Source organism: Corvus brachyrhynchos, unplaced genomic scaffold (genome assembly GCF_000691975.1).
Source record: "Corvus brachyrhynchos isolate BGI_N302 unplaced genomic scaffold, ASM69197v1 scaffold42, whole genome shotgun sequence".
NCBI lineage: Eukaryota > Metazoa > Chordata > Aves > Passeriformes > Corvidae > Corvus > Corvus brachyrhynchos.
The window spans coordinates 803,180-821,124 of NW_008237242.1; positions in this window are offsets into that span (position 1 = coordinate 803,180).

Below are 17,945 nucleotides of genomic sequence, written 5' to 3' on the forward strand. Positions count from 1 at the left end.
GGGCACCCTCAGCAACTTTTCTGAGGACGCCAAGCTGTGTGTAGCATTTGAGTAAATGCTAATAGGCAAGAAAATTTAGTTTAGCATCACAAAAAATAATGCTGGTTAATAATGGATGAAGTTATGCTACTAATACAATTATGCCTTGAAAATGCAGATATTTTAAGGACAAGAATTAGAGAGTAGGATCCCTATCACTTCGGTTATCTGTCAGGACAAGAGCAAATGGATGATTTTGATAGAAAAATTGTTTTCTATTGTACTATGGTGTTATGTCAGAGGAGCAATTTCCCAAAAGATTCCCACCCATCAGATGAAAGACAATTACACTCTTCATATTTGTTGGGGAAAACAAAACAAAACAAAACAAAACAAAACAAACAAACCCAAAAAAACCCCTACCAACCAACCAACCAAAAAAAGCTGCAGGCCTTTTTGGTCCTGGAAGGGTTTGCATTTGGCAACTCAGTTAGCAAGAGCTGTCAGCAGATTATTGTGCAGTAGAACAGACATTTTTGATGACTACTTCAGACTTCAGGCAAAACTAGGTTTTATTATCCATTGGTTTATCTTTCAAACATTTGCAAATTAGATGACTGAATTGTAAGAATCATTCAGTTGCTTGTGGTTCCATAATAATACATTTTTATGTGTTTTCTTTTGGTTCTTTGCAAGTACGAAGTGACTTCCCAGAGCACAGGGCAAGAATAACTGAAATTCTTTGCCTGAACTATGCAGGAGGTCATGAAATGTTCAGGATTACCCCTTTTAGCAATAATCTGTATTAATCTGTAAATCAATGAATAGGAAAAGCTGCTTCAGCTGTTAGGACTCATTAGTGTTTAATTGCATGCAGAACAATCCCTTCTCACTTCTTTTGCTTCTGGAGACATGCAGAGGAAATTCTTTAGTCCTTTTCTGAGTGCAAAAGTTGTATCACTGTAACTATTCAAATGGCTAAAAGTAGTATTTTTCCCCTGCTGGGAAGGAAATCACATTCTTCAACTCAATTCTCATTTACCTAAGAATTGGGAGAGGAACATAACCGTAAGGTCCCTTTCTACTGCTGCAATTAAGTTAAACTTGGTATGATCAAACCAAAAATATATAGTGTCTCTGGCCAAATCTGATGCTATGCTACAAAACCTGGGTAAAAACAAAGCCTTAATTCTACAATATAACAAAGAGCCTAACTAAATGAAACAGTATTTCTCTAAGAGTGTTGGCAAAACACCTCCCCGCTTCAAAGGTGATTAATTAGTAATTTTTTTAAGCAGAATTGTCTGTCGGTAACACAGTACATGAAATCAGTTAGCTAGCCATGGTCAACATGTTTCACAAAAATTATGACTAGAACTTGAGGCATCTAAAGGCCAGAACCATATAAACTTTATGAAGTCTGGGAAATACTTTTTATTTCAACACGAGACTGTTCAAACCCTTAATAAATCCTATTAAACATACTAAGCTCTAATTCCTTGAAGCAGGCAACCTGACAGTTTTGTGATATGAAACATGAAGTTTTATTTATGTCACTCTTTCACCTTGCTTAAATAGAGATTAAGTGTATAGTCCTTTTAGTATAAAACAGGCATACACAATCCAGTCACTGGTTTTTTATTACTTCCTGTCTCATTAAATTATCCAGGCTTATTCTGTGGACTAGGTTTCCTGATATGGAATTCATATTCATATCAAAACATATTTTAATATTTTTGGAGTCTGAACCCTTTGGAGTTCATTGGAAGCTGATACTCAAAGCAAACCATGGGTTGTTAAAGTGTACATTAAGTGAAATGATGAAAAAAGCCCTGTGGAATGCAGGTGTCATATATCACACATCTCTGATAAACACTGAAATCTCCCTCATTTGCCTCCTGTTTAGGCTCAGTTTCAAGAGTGTGCTGCTGTAGTTTGTATGTTGAACAAATGGGAAGGTCCCAGTTGAAGAAAATGGAATTTCAGCTGCTGCTGTATCATGCTGGCAGGCACTAGACCCAAGAAGGATTCCTTCCTTGGCAGACCCTATCCTGCAGCTGCCAGGGGTACTGCAGGACTGCCAGTTTTTAAGCCCAGATCCTCTGCTTGTCTGTGAATGATTTCTCAGTGTTCAGCACAAAGGAGAGAAGAATCACTTCCCACATCCTAAAGTGGCTGTTGGACCTTGCTGACACAGACATGGCAAGGCTGCATTTTGTTGCCCTGAATTTCCTCTTAATGAACTAAATTATTGAGCAGAGAAACTTCATCAAGCCTCATGAAAGCTACTGTGCTGATACAATCTCCCTATAAGTGAATAATTTGTTTTGGTTTTCAGTGTCGATATCTTTATATTACTTTACCTTTGTGTGTATAAGTAACTAACTACTCACAGCTGCCAGCTCATTTTAGAGTAAAAAAGAACTAAAGAGAGCATTTCTGCATGAATATGTTTTTATGTGATAGGTGTGATACAGTATATTAAAATTACTATAATTAATGTTGCTACTGTGGAAACTATTATCTTACTATCAGATTAGTTTTTCATCATTAGCCAAACACAAACAGGAACTAAGTTACAAATGCTGTATTTTTATTATCCTTTATTCCAAAAAAATCAGAGTACCAAGCAGGCTAATACACAAAGTAAGGGCTGAAATCAAAAGCTATTGCTCAAGGCTAGAGTCAAAAGCCTGATTTGGGTCACTGGGACTATGGCAAATATGGGGATTAAGACATTGGTCTTTTGTGTAAGACATCAGCAAGTGAAAAGAAAATCAAGGAGAAAGAGAAGCACTTATGTTCTTTTAAGAGAAAACTAGACAGAACAAATTAGGAGGTAAACTCAAGTAGTTTTGTCTCTCCTAATCACAGATGCTTTGTCAGTTTCTTCTTTGATTGCATGGAGATTATACTATATATATAAAATTATATATATAATATATATAATTATATATATAATATATATAATAACAAGAATGATGGATAATGACAAATTTCACTGTAATCCAGAAAGGTTTCATTTTTTAATAGTGTTCACAGAGTTCCTCCATATGACTGGACATAAATTGCCAGGGAAATGAAAACGATAAAACCCACAGCTACTGAGGTTAAATGATAAAAGGTAAAAAGGCAGCATTGTAAAATACATTATTGTGGGTTTTTCCCCAGGAAATATAATGACAGATATCTCCCTTTGTGTCTGACCTATAAAATAAAATGTCTTTCCATAGTCTTAAAACATAAGTAACTACATACCTTTGTTTCTCCACAACTGTACTTAACTTCATTGAAAATTAAGTTTGAGATACTTTACTTATGTAAAACTAGTGAGAAATGAGAGCTAGCCAGTGTTATACACTATTGCACAACTCTATTAAGCAATTCAACAAACCAATTTACTGTTCAACATTTGTCCTGAGAATAACTACATCTGTGTATAATAGAGAGCTGAGTGTTCCTGCACCAGGCCCCAGCTCAGATAACAGCTGCTTATCCTGAAACTGCACAATAAAAACCCTAAAACTGAGCAAAAACATTATTAACAGAATGGATAAAGACAACTTGGAACACTCTGCCACAAGACAAACTTCTGGCAAGACATTAGTAAGTGTGTAAAAGTACTATATATAGGAATAACAATTATATCGAGTCATAAATGAGTAAGGGATAAATTCTTACGACTCAAGGCATGGATCACCAATGCATCTGCAAGAGGTGGGAAGAAATACCGAATTGAGGTGTTATGGTATTGCACATTCCTCTGAAGTTCACTCAAGCTACCTTCATGGACAGAATGACCAACCATTTATCTCATATGTGTCTAAAAATAAAAGCAGGATCTGGATTTTTTTAAGTCCTGCATTTAGATTTGTGTGAAACCTTTTGTGAAACACTGGACTTCTTTTGATTTGGAAAGCTGTGTCACTTCCCTGCATGTTAGGAACTGTCATATGTTAGTCACACAATGTCTTTCCTCAAAGAAACTCTTTCTGCTTTCTATCAAAACGTAAGTTTTCTGATTGTGTGATTTTGTTAATACTCATTTCCTGACTTCATTTATCACGTGACTTTTGCTAAAGACCTGAGCATACTCTGATAATAATTAGGTAAAAGGATAAAATAACAAAGTAGATTGGGAAGAGATGGAGGAAGCCAAACAACTGAGGAAATCATCTGCACAAACATTCCTCCTCAAAATTGATTCGCATATAAGGGTAGGGGGACAGGAAGAAGTTGTTGAAATAAATAAAGATTTGGAGGAAGAAGAAAACCAACAATTTGAGACATAACAAGTTAATGAAAACTAGATGCTTACAAGGCAAAGGATCCAGGCCAAGGGCAGGGATAGAAATCCATCTGCTAGGGACCACTTCTAGTTTGCTACACTGTGGAACAGTGCCCCATAATGTAAAAGCCCTGAATTAGTACTTTGTCAACTGGCAAGACTTCCACAGAAATAAATGGGACTTTATGATTTCCAGGGGTTTATCTGGAAGTCATATCTAGTCCTAGAAAAGAGTACATACAGAACCCTAATAAGGACACAGGGAGGTACTTTCTTTACCTCCCTAGTTCAAATAAATCATACCCTTTTACTATATCTCTTTAGGTGTGCATCTTCTTCCTCTTTTGAGGCTACAACTCTGGTTCCTCACTTGGACTAGAATATGCACTTTTTCTTGCCTAGGTCCTTCTCTGACTTTTTTACTTCTGCTCTGAGGCAGAAGTAGAACTGTACTCAGAACTCGAAGGCTTACTTCTTCAAAGAAAGTTATCTTGACTATCAATTTCACATCTGGACACAGGATTACGAACTCAAGTTATATAAAGAGCTCAATCTATAGTGTTGCATCTGCTCTAAATATGGAAGACTGCTCGGATCCAATGCCACACACACTCTGCAGAAGTGAGGTGTACAAGGGTGAGCCCATGAAAATATTCATCTGCAGCAGACTAAAGTTAGCAGTGTAATGAATATTAAGAAAAACAGGGTTTTGGTATGTCATAGTCTGTCATGACTAAAAACGTCCAAAGTCCAAAGCTGGCCAGCACCTGAAGGCTGTCCAATGGAATGCTGACCAAAGGCAACATGTGCAAAGTCACAGGTACTGAAGCAGAGCCATCTATGTGATGGAAAGCACAATGGCTTAGGGTACTTACAAGCGTGGAATCCTTCCAGACATTTTTTTAAGGATATTAAAAACCCTAACTGTATTTACATTCCAGTTAGCTGTTAGACACTTGTTAGATACTTGTAGAAGTGTCCTTTGCACTGTTCTTTACACATCATTATTGACTACCTTTTTAACATCAGAATTTGTGTTTAGGATTTCTGGAATAGAAAAAACCCAGTAGCTGCTGTTACTGTTTCAAGAATCTTCATCACCTTCTGACAGTCAGTGCAAGATTCAATTTCTTGACTTTGTGAAGCTTTTGTGAGAGTGTCTACATGAAATGTTGAAGTATATTGCCAGTATGTTCCAGTGAGATGGCAACAACAGCGAAGATCTATGATACAGCTAAAGTGTTTTTATTATGCAAACGTGCTGGCTTAGAATTTGCTGTGGTGTACCTATATTGTGTCAGTTCATTCAGATGGAACCTGTATCTATAGATATGTTCCTTTCTCATCAATGTTAATGGTAAAAAACCTTTCCATAGCTAGAGAAACATTTCAGTTCAAATGCATTTTAATTTGAAATTGCCTACTTCTTTCATGCTGTAATCTCACTATCTTTTTTCCATTGAAAATGAATTGCCTGTAAATAGAAATGATACCATTTTTCTCCTAACACAAATAACTGAACAGTCAAGAACAAAATAAAATGTAAAAAGAAATGTCAACTTCACAGACAGACAATAAAGTAGCATGGCCTGTTTCTTTTTTCGGAGTTGTGCAAGGCAGGGAATTCAGATTGTCAGTATTGTCAGATCTCACTACCAAAACCAAAAGGGACTGTTCAAATACTCAGATTTTTTAAAGTACATTCAGGATCCTTCCTCTTTTAGGTTTTTTCAGGTTTAAGTATTAAAAAAATTTGCATGCCTCTGTAGATCAAAATGGGAAGAGTAAGTCTGGCAAGGTGGTCTTGATTTATGGTGTGATGGGAGTGTATTACAGCCATCCAGAAGACTTCTGTCCTTGCTTCTGAAAGGTCAGGAAAGATCTATTTTCATTCTGTGTAGTGCTGTGCATATTGTTTTACTTTTTTATTGAATTAAAATTTTCAAACTCTATTCGTATGAATGTTTTTAATGGTATCCAGGAGAGCTCCTTGTTGTCTACAAGGGATTTCTTAGTTCCCCAGTAAAATATTAAAAGAATCAGAATTCATTTTGCTTGCAGTTTTAGCAAAAAACTTATCACTGGTGACTAATAAATATTTTGTGTTTGTATATCTGCCTGGAACAAGACTTTTATTATTACTATTGTATCAAAAAGACCTACTGTTTCTCCGCTCCCTGTAGGAATCTTTAAGGGATTTAACCCCCTTTGACATCCATTAGGTGATGAGTACATAAATGGTTAGGCTCCTTTGAAATCCTAGCCTTACTTTCTGAAAGGCTGGCTAAAACTGCTCTTTGCAGAATTAATTAACCATCTAGTGCTCAGCCTTGGAATTTACAGTGAGCTGATACACAAAAGCCGAAGGAGACCCAAGAAGAAAAGGTATTTATTGGCCATTAAATTCCTAAGCTTAATTAGTTTTATTCTTCTCAGGAATTCCCTAGTGTTAAATACAGACACAATTACTTGATTCAGAATAACTTGGCTTGTATTTCACTTTTAGGATTTGGAAATGAGATTATGCTTGTCTCAGTGAAGGATATACAAGTATGAGACATCTTTCCTCTCTAGTTTTTTAAGCAATTCATAGTGTGTGTTCCTTCTGTTCATTTTAATGTAAATAAAATCTCATTAAATAAACTTCTAAAAATGTATTTCCTGAAGCTTTGGTCCTAAGTCAAAATTTAGTAGCTAATCAAAGGACATGACCTTCTGCCAAGAGTCCAGCAGATTTGTTTTGGGAGTTTACCTCAAAGAAGATGAAAGATAAATTAAAACTGGGCAGAAATTTCATAGATTTGCAAAGGATTTGTTTTCCTAGACAATACATTGTGGACCTAGTTAAAAAAAAAAACAAAAACAAGAACAACCCAAAAACCACGAAGGCAGGTATGAGGCTAAATATGTAGAAATACACTTTTTAAAACTCTCAAAGATCCAGAGCTGAATGTGTTTTATATCTCCATTAGGTTTGTATTAGATCACTTCCAAGAATTGTCCCAGATATTAGAATCTATTCAGATAATTTTCTGATTATTTATATAAATATATAAATATGAAATATTTTCTATATTCAAAAAGTATGAAATATGGAAATCGATACACTTTCACAGTAATGCAGGATCTATATTATTGAATTTTATAATTCTGCATTATCATAAATGACAATTATTCATATTTGATAGACCAACCATATTTATACCTATGTTAGATAGAACAAAGGAATATTGTTAGGAAGAACAGCTAAAAAGATAAAGAAGAAGTAAAAGAAGAAAATATAAAAGCAATAAAAGTAACTAAGGGATGAGATAATAAGAGCAGACTGTGAGCAGGAGTGTAAAACCTCTTACATGTTTATTCAAGCACCTTTAGGTGAAAGTTTCCCCTATCCTCCAGGTTGCCCGGGAATAGCCATGTCCATTGTGAGAGTGGAGCTGGAGGCGGGATAATAAACTTGGGCAGAAGATAGTCTGTGAGTGCCCTTTCACGGTCCTGCTCATATTGCAAGCCAGGTCACTGCTCCTCTTTGGGCACTCTCAGAGGTAAAACTTCAGCCTTGCTGAAGTGATTTCATGGTCTGTGGACTCACTACAGATGCCCCCCTCCACAGGTGCTTACAAGATGGAGCTAGCCTTCATGCTGAGGCTTATTTATCCATCTATTTTCTTCTATTCATAAGCAGCCACTTCAGCCCATACATTCATGGGCTCTGTCTTCACTGAGAAGCTCTTGCCCGTGCCTTACTGCCCTGTGTCTCCCCAAAGCACAACACAAAAGAATTGAGAATGATGTATACTGAGAGATATTGGGGGTCCTGTGAGGAATTTGGGAGCTGTGTCTCTCCTAACCAAGTCAATTGAAATATGAAGACTTGGGAATGACTGAAATGAATGATCAAAAACTTCTTTGTAGACCTAATTTGACACTCTCATGCACAGTGAGTTCTGGGCAAGGGAGAAAGCCTAGTGAAATCCTCCATCCAGTAGGATTTGGTTTTAACTTCGAAATTTTTCTTCTAGAGACTGGTTACTGTTTTTCCTAAACTGGACTGCTCTCAGACAGCCTTTTATCTTCTCTGGAGACCAGCTTCAAGTGAGAGCATTGGAAACGCTTGTCTTTGGTCCCTGTTTTACATGTTTGGGAGCCTGTTCTGCTCTTACTGTAGGCGCTGTTAGAAGGAAAACAAAAATCCTTCGGCCTTTGTATGGCTTTTTGGGATTCATCAGTAAGCAGTGTGGTCTTAAATAATAGAGATTTTCTCTCGTGAGGTTGTGTCCTACCTTATGTGGGCTGTCATGACAGACAGTATTGAGATGGGGCAGAATGTAGAATTCTGATTTCTCAGAGAAGCCAGTCCTTCTGATTTTTGCTGCATCAGTCTGGTAGATGAATGGAGCAAGACAGCATCTTTTATATATGATAAAGTAAATCACCTTTCAAATGTACATAAGAAGTGGGGTCAAAGTGGTTATTTAAGGGCCTGGATGAGGTCATGCAATGACTTTTGGATGAAATTTATCACCCAAGGGCATTCAAGGCCACTTTGCTCTGTGTATGAGACTTAAGAAAATGCAAGAGCCTTATACCTCTGGGACAGCACCCCCGTGAAACCAGAGTGTGTGCCCCTGGATCCTGGACATCCCAGTTTCTGGCCTGACACTGATGCTGGAACCAGGACTGGTGATCTCTCTCTCTCTCTCTCTCTCTCTTTCTTTCTTTCTACTCTGCTGTGGGAAAGATCCAAGCAGAGTAATAAACTACACCTGCATGAATCCCTGAAGAGCAGGTGGAAACAGCAGTTTAGTTGATCCTCTGCATGGACCAAGCTTTTTGGTGCCTCTGCCAGGTTGCTTCATCAGGGATACCCTGGCTGGTGGGGTAATAAAATTAAATTTACTCTTTGCATTTCATCTGTGGTTGTTCCTTAGTCTTGCCTGTGCCAGTTCACACACTCAGGTTATAAACATTACCTGTTCATTTAGGTTCTCCAGTAGCAACTATCACAGACAAACCAAATCACTTAGGATAGATTCTCCCTCTCTCTCATGCTTCCTTTATAAGGAGAATCAGTTACCTGTCAGTGTTGATCAAGTTTAGCTAAAAGACTGAATGTAAATTATCATTCTCAAGCATAAATTTATCAAGAATATCTCACTTTTTTGATTAAACACATTTCAGTTCTGGAGTGCTCAATAAATGTGAATATTAAATATATATACACATATATATTAATCATATCAGTAGTTATAGTGACTTTGTTTACTCCAGAGAATGCCAGTCATAAAGACAGCCATGGTCTCCAATGTTTCCCTATTTTCTTCTGGGGTACTTCTCATTTTTCATATATAAATGCTTGCGTGACAGAGAGAAACTGATGCCAGATTTACTTTCTTCTGCTTCTTGCAAGTCTTGTTTGAATTCAGGATGATCCACTGTTTCACAATAAGATTATTGCATAACTTTAGATACATGATCTCCCCATGCATTTAACTCAAAAAGCATCTATTTTAATAATGTTCTTTTACTACTGTTCTATTATAAATAATTGTGACTTTGCAGTCTCAGATCTCTTCTTAGCTTGCAGTGGTTTAATGTATTGATTTGTGTCCTTCCACTGCCCAAAGTCCTGGGTATCTGTAAAATCAGGCTTTCCTTTAATAAATCATGTTCTCAAAGACAGAGAAACAAAGAAATACAATGCTCTTGATACACCTATATTGTGACAAAATGTACATTGCTAGGAAAAATAGATTATTTGTGCTGCCTCAGCACACTGCCTCAGATACTGAAAAATCTAGATGTGTGTTTTTAAAAATAAGAAGGCACCACATGAATTACACTCAGTGCTGACTCATTCCAAGTATAAGTCCTTTGACAGTTGTTCTTGTTCAAACACATACACAAATCCAATCTGTTAACAAAAAGGTCACAAATAAATATTGGTTTGTAATAGATCATGGGATTATCTTACAGTCAGCCCCCGTTTAGAAGTGTGCAGGAATACCTGACTGAGAATTGCTAAGCAGATCAAAGAAGCAATATGCAATTTATGTTAGTGAATTAGTGGATTGCCTGTTTTCCTTACTATGGAGATCAGAAGGTGCCAAGTATTACCTTATTCAAGTGTGTTGGTGAAGTAGGCATATCTATCTATCTATCTATCTAAAGTAGCTGGCACAAGTTACTACAGCAATTAATGAATTTGCAGTTGCCAATCAGGAATTTGATCTATATAATATTCCTCCTAAATCAATAATTGAAATTTCACTAAATCCACCAGTTTTATCTGACCTGATCTATTTTGTGCCTTTGTAATATAGTTACAGTTGTGTCACCTGCATGCCATGCTGAAGACATCATGGTAGATTGTGTGGGTTTGGCACTCCCACGGGAAATTTTAGCATCTTGAAACTGTTCAATGTCATGCTCTCTGTGGACTTTGTCATTTGGTTTCTTTAGAAAAATTGTATCTGCTTCAGCACTTCTTTCACTGAAGTCTTCATCTGTCTTCAGGCTAAGAGCCAGGACTAAGTGAAAATAGAGTTTTGTAATGCTATTTACAGTTACAAACAATGTTTCCATGGAAGTTTCTGCAAAGGAGAAATAAACTGAGAGGGTATGTATGATGCAAACGCAAAATAAATCACAACATACATTTGTGAAATAGCGATATGTGGCTTAAAGTACCGTCTTTGCTGATGTACTTTCTTTACCTAATTTCACAGTCAAGCTGCCATTTTAAGAAATGGAAGGTCTTTGTTAGCTTCCCAGAATCAACATGCTTACAATATTATAATAATATAGCCAGCCATGCTGAATAATGGCCATAAAAATTATTCTGGCAGCTGCCAATTTCTGCACCAAAATTTAAACATTTGCTTAAACTACACAAAGGTCATAGAAATGTGCCCAGTTTGAATTAAAAGTTAAAAGAAATTGAAAAAAATCTATTATTAATTCTGTAGCAATTTTATTATTTATGTATTCATGGTTCTCATGTGCAATGGTTCTTTTATTGTTCAACCTGCCTTAGCTAAACTGAGAAAACATTTCTAAAGCTTTTTTTTTCTATATGACTTCTGTATGACAGCTTTTTTTTTTTTTAAATATGGGACCACTCTGTGGGTTCTTCCTGAGAAACTTGAGAAATTTTGCTTGCTAGAAAATGGCAGGCTTATCTGATAGATTATAGGATGTACTGCATAACGTAGCAGAAGAAAAGAAAGTGAAAGATGTGAAGCTTCTCTTGTGCTCACCTGATTAATCTATGTCATTAACTAATTAATCAGTCCTAAGCATCCATAAGGCTGTGATGACTGAGATGCTGGGAAGCTGGGAAGGAAATGCCGTATAATAACCCACTTACAAATGGTTTTTGTAAACCCAATCAGCAACTTCTGATAACAAGTCAGGCTTACTGATAGTTCTCTTTTCTTACTTCTTTTTTCTCCATAATGCATGTGTGTAACATGTAATGGGGACAGGTTCAGCTGAAAACCTTAGTATCAGCTTAATGACTTTAATTTTCCAGGGGCTTTATCCTAACTGTAGCCATGTGTATGCAAAACTTGAAATGCCACCAGGGGAAATCCAGCAGTTCTTTAGCTCTTACATCATCTCCAGCATTGCAATCAAGTCTGCAAATTCTCACAGCTAAGAGGGGCCATATTTTGAAAAGTTCAATCTCAGACACAATCACTATGTTTGTCTTATAGAGGGTGATTAAAAGAATGAGATCATCTTCTCAGGTTAACTCATCTGCCTTAGGTTCCAAATCAATGAACACCTGACAAATCTTATCTCCGTCTTCAGTTTGGCCCATTCCTCATACAGTGGTGGCTGAGCTGTTCATGGAACAGATGTTTTGTGAAACACCTGACTTGATGTCAGTACAGTGCTCTACAACAAATTAAAATCAGTGGTAGGTTTACCTCAGGTGTGCTGCAGACAACTGCAGAGGGATTTGCCAGCTATGGTCAACACTCCTTCTAGCAACCCGATTCTTGTGCAGGACGCCACCAACTGGTATTTGAACATGGCAACTACAGCCTAGAGATCTCAAAATAATGCAGAACTGAGTTGGTCATTGTTGGTTTTAATGTAGTGGCCTATGGACTGGTGCAGCTAAAAAACAAAACAGTTCCATTCAGCAACAAACAACATTTCTGCTACTAAGAAAGTGCTTTCTGGTGGCCCAGCAGACCAGAAGACTGGTAATTCCAATCACTTGAGCTGGCAGATCTGAGTTTGGCTGTGACCGTTGTCGGAACCCTTGGGTTACTCTGTCTGTGCTGGTATTACCATGTTGTGTAGGAATTATCCTTCTAGAAACAACCTGCTGGGTTTTTGTCACCACAGCTAAGCAAATCACCTGCCACAATCCTTCCTAGAGAGACATGGAAGATCTCCTGTGCCTTTATTGATGGAGGCCTAGCAGTGTTCAATGGAATCAGTAACTCTTCCTCAGAAAGGCTGTGTTAGCTGCTGGTGGGTTGGGCTGGGTTGAGCCATAGTTCAACCCAGAGCATACAGCCAGCCTGAGCTGAAAGAAGAGTTGGGGTTTTTGAGTGAATGGGTTAAAAGCAGGAAAAGCACTCACATTGTGAGTCTAATGAACTCTGCTATAAAATTAAACTGGGGGAGGCAAAATGTCACTCAAGAGAATGCTTATTGGGATTTAATTCTGGAAATAACGGAGACTGTGATATGAAAAAATTTCTCTCCAGGATCCAGTTTTGTTTGCTGTTATCATTATTTTACTAGAACATAGAGACTAACTGACCATCAGCAGCGGGAAAGTACATACTTGGAAAGAGGGGACAGGTAGCTATATGACACATGGGTCATTCAGGTGTTTAGGCTACATTGTCACAGAAATGCACCTCAGAGATCAGCCATGCCCTGGCCTTACCCTGTGATATTTGTCCAAAAGTGTTGTCTTTCTGTCTCAGCTATTTCAGAGGGCCCAAAGGTTCCATCAGAGAGGGGAATGAAAGGTGAACATGCAAAAACATCATTATTCCCCTGCTTGCACAGAACTTAACAAACCATGTTTGTTGAGGGTTACTATGTAGCTGTGCTGTAGCTATGTGCTTTTATGAAAAACAGTCTCATTTCTAATCTATTTAATATATTTCTGATCCTTTTCCACGCTTGAGCCCTGTAATTGGGGGTTGGAATACCTGGAAAGCTGGTCCTGGTTACAGGCACACATAGTGACAAGTAAATGATTACATTTTCTCTATCCCCACCTCTGAGCTGGGGATTTTCCACTACAGTGTCTTTGCTAAGGGAAAGTTTTAAAATGGTAGCAGAGTCTCAAGCTGTCTGATTTTAGTGCTGATAGAATGGTACGTGATTTGCTTGACTAAGGAAGCTGCTGGCAAAAAAATGTTGCAATTGGCACTTTACTTGTCTCCATGCATATTTTGGCTCCATATCAAGATTCTGAAGTGTTTTCCAGACAAGTGCAGAATAATCAGTACATCTGCCACACAGGCAAATGTAAAGTTGATGAAAATATTTTATTTATAGAAGCTAATGCAAAAATGTAGTTTGATGTGTTACAAATGTCAGTTCTAATACTACTAATTAGAGCTATAATCTCATTGTGGAATGAAAAGATTTTTCTCATTTACTGAGACTGTATTATGTTTTTTTAAAATCCAGGGTTAGGGCTTCCGGTATCAGAAACCTTTCTTACAAAATAATATTAAACACAGGACATCTTATGGGTGTAAATGTTTGAGACTTAGTCTCCCTCTCACCCTCAAATATAAAAGTTTACATGAAATGCCTTCTGAATGCAGATCACAAAAATAAAAGATGGAAGCAGTATTCATTACTAAATTACTGAAGATTACTTGTCATATATTTACACTCTTACAAGCATTCTTATTTTTTTTTCTGATGGCAAGTATATATTCTTTCTCTGCATGCAGCAGGTTTATACTACATATCATTTTTTATAGGCTACACAGGGCTTTTTTTGAAAGAAAAATCAATCGTACAATTAATTTGGATAAATATACAGCAATCTTAAATCATACAAAAAGTATTTCTAGTCTAGCCTGACTTTTTATTTTTCATCTTAAATACATAAAATAAAAAACACAGGGAAGATACTATTAAGTGCAAGTAAAGGTATCAGATTCTAACTCTTATTGCCAGCAGACTGCCCATCCTAAAAATAATTTGCAAAATTCAAGTCAGAAAAAAGTGTAATTTAAATGAAGACTTGGAAAATACAAGAAAAGAATGTTGATTTAGTTCTAGTTGAACAACCTGCCCCTATGTGACAAAGCTTTTCAATGCATATATATCTATATCCATAGCACAAGCTCATGCTTAAATCCCATTTATTTCAACAAGATTTAAGCATACGCTTAAGTTCTTTGCTCAATTACAGTCCCAGTACAGCTGGTGTGTAAAGCCAAAATACCATATAATATAAAGTAACTGACATTATGATTTCAGCTTTCCTCATCAATTTCACTTCCAAAGTTCATCCTTAAAAGAATTGAGGATTCCCTTAATTTTCTGCTGACACTTGTGACTAAGTTGAAACACGGTTGTTGTTATCAGCAATTTAAAGGATAATGATGTATGGAAAGGAGTTTAATAATTCTAACTCATTAAAAAGCTTTATAAAGTGACAAACCATGAGATCCTTCTGAGTGACTGGATAGAAATCTAGTTTCTTTCTGTCAAATCCCCAATATTAGCTGAGAATGTTCCATCAAAGTTTCTTTGGAGTACTTCTTACAGTCTGCTACAAAGAGCAAGATAGACAATAATAGTTTGCATGTATTTTTAAGCCAGCTTTATTTTCAAGTTTTCATACCTCACACATTCTGTATATTGCTGGGAGAATTATTCCACAGATTGTTGAAGTCACATCTATTTATCCATCTAAAAACTGAGCTTCTTGTTTGTTATAATTGCCAGTGAAATTCACATATAAAGAAAGTTCAAAAGTCTTAATACACATGCATACTTATTTTCCACATCTTCTTTATGTGTAACTGTTAAGTGTATTTTTTCTACTTTGATTCTTCAGAATTTTAATTTTACTTCAAAACTTTTTAAAGGTTTTCTATTCCATTGCTTCAATTCACTTAAGTTCTTTCAGGAGGGAATATGAAAGTAAAGGATACAAAGAAGCAGGAACATAGTATTACATACCCTTAAACAGGTAAGAATTTAGAATTGAGAAAAATTTACATCATCTCATTAACACTGAAAATTTAATAAAAAAATTTCATTTATTGAATTTCAGAAAATGTACTTGCGTAAAATCTAATGCTACAATGTGGTCAAGTTGATTATTTTGATCTTCTACAGCCTGTTGTATTTGACACTTAAAATTCAAAAGTTGTATTTAGTAAGCTTGGATATTTCCAGCCTGCTCTTTAATTAGATCCATTTTAAATGAATTTTTTTTAAAAGATCAGATGCATATTCTGGCTGCACTGTGAAGTGCTCACTCTTGAAGTCAGCGTTTGCTGTGCTGGAGCGTGCTGCATGTGGTTCAGTCCAGTTGGGCAGTACCATTCCTTAAAATCACAAGTAATGGGTCAAAACCTGGCTGAGAGTGTCAGGCCCTACTGGATTTCAGTCATAATGGCTTTCTTCCAGACTAGATGATATTTCTGGGACAATATGACTCCTGGTTCCTGTCCCTTGTACACATAAGGTAACTAATTGTACATATGTAATGCATCTACAAGGCTTCAAATGTATTAACTGCAGGGTCTATAACAGTTTTGAGAGATTCTTTTTATCTCTTTGCTATGTTTCATGCACGTTTTTAGCATCCTGGTTTAGTATTCTTGACTGTTTAAAGTAATATTATGTCTAATTTTTCAAGGCCTTCAAAAAGTACAAGTTAGAACACAAAGGAAAATCTATTATCAAAAGCACCTTTGAAGTAACAAGTTTTAGCCCTAATGAAAAAAACTTAACTGCTCAGACATTGACTGTTAGTGAATTTTTTCCTTTTAAAATAATGGTAAGTTTATTATCTTCAACCTTTCAATCTCTAAATAGGTTTCTCCCCTTCCGATGCACTGTCAGAACTTTGAACTTCAGCTCTCCCTTCTGCCATAAATATGTGCATTTGGTTTTCTTTTTGTATAGTTTGTTCCTTCCCCAAATTTCAAAACACACGAATGGCTCCAACAATACTTGTGATGTAATTTTGTCTACACAATTTAAAACAACAGTTCTATAGCCAGTTGTTATTGAAGATTTGACTAAAGTTCCCACTCTGACCAAAAGAACATTTAATCTGTTTGTTCTCTGCTTAGATTAAAGTCAGCGTCTTTTTTCCTAGACCTGTGTGAGAAAAACACAACTTAGCTTCTGGGAGAGATAAAAGCTGTACTTATCTACATACACAAATGAGCAGAAGGTCAGCTTTGAGTCTAAAACCCAGCCTGAATCAGCTGAAGTGGGATGGAAAACAAACCATACACTGACACCAGGAAAAGTGAAGAAAAGGGACTTGAACACTCTAAGATGGGGGGAAGAGTAGTTTCAGTAGACTGAAAGTGTGGAAGGGAGAAAAGAAATGTACAGGAAACCCTCAGTCACTGCAGGCAAGAGAGCTACGATAGGGGCAACAAAAGACTTCAAGATGCAGTTGTGGGTTCTACTCCTAAATTATGGATGGATGGAGTGAGAGGGTACAACTGAGCACACACCCATGGGGAAATGATAACAGAAGCAAGAAGAGCCTTATGAAGAACAGTTGCACATTTGTCTAGATGGGAAGGGAGAGCCTTTCCACAGTAATTATGATAAACAGTGAAACCTCAACATAGCTTCGTATAAGAACCAATTCTTTGGTGCCTTTGTCCTTTAAAGCTCAGAAAGGACGAAAGCAGAACATGTAGCCAATATTCACCAGATAATTTTTACCCAAATCTAGTTTTAATGGACATGTTGAAAAGGTGGACCTTTTAAAATTCCTGTGCAACAATGAAGTTTACTTTATTGAACGTCGTAATATCTATTTATAAATTATACTTATGTTTCCTGCAACTTCTGCAATTTTTTGTTTAAGACTTTGAGTCTATCAATATAAACATACCAATATGATGCCATGATTTCTATACAATTTTAATATATCCATTTAAATACAGTGACATCCAACTGTGGTGCCCCACCCTTAAGGGGAAAGGAAGCATCAAAGATTCGTAGATGCTGGTGGTAGAAAGGAAAAGAATTCAGAGGATCCATAGAAACTTAAGAAGTTTTATTAGTATATTACACACTGGGCATGGGCATTGCTAAAAATCTGTCCCTGATCTCCTTGTCTAAGCACACAGAAGTGGGTTTTGAACAAAAGGGTGGGGTGAAAGGGAAGAGAGACAGATGGATTAAAGAGTTGGAGAGAGAAGAAAAGGAAGAATGCGAGAGAGAGATCACCAATCCCAGCTCCAGAGCTGACCCAGCTGGGTGCTCCAGTGTCCTGGGACCCATGTACACCCAGATTGGTGGTGGTGCCTTTTTACAGATAAGTTTTCCCCACCCTGGAGATAAATTTCTCTCTTTCTATGCAAATCAGTTCTCATGAGCAGTTCACTCTTTCAGACCTTTCTGGAAATGGGTCAGGGGCTTTGGGGGTCTTGGGTGGTCCTGATCCCCCGTACAGTCCATGGCCCCATCTTGG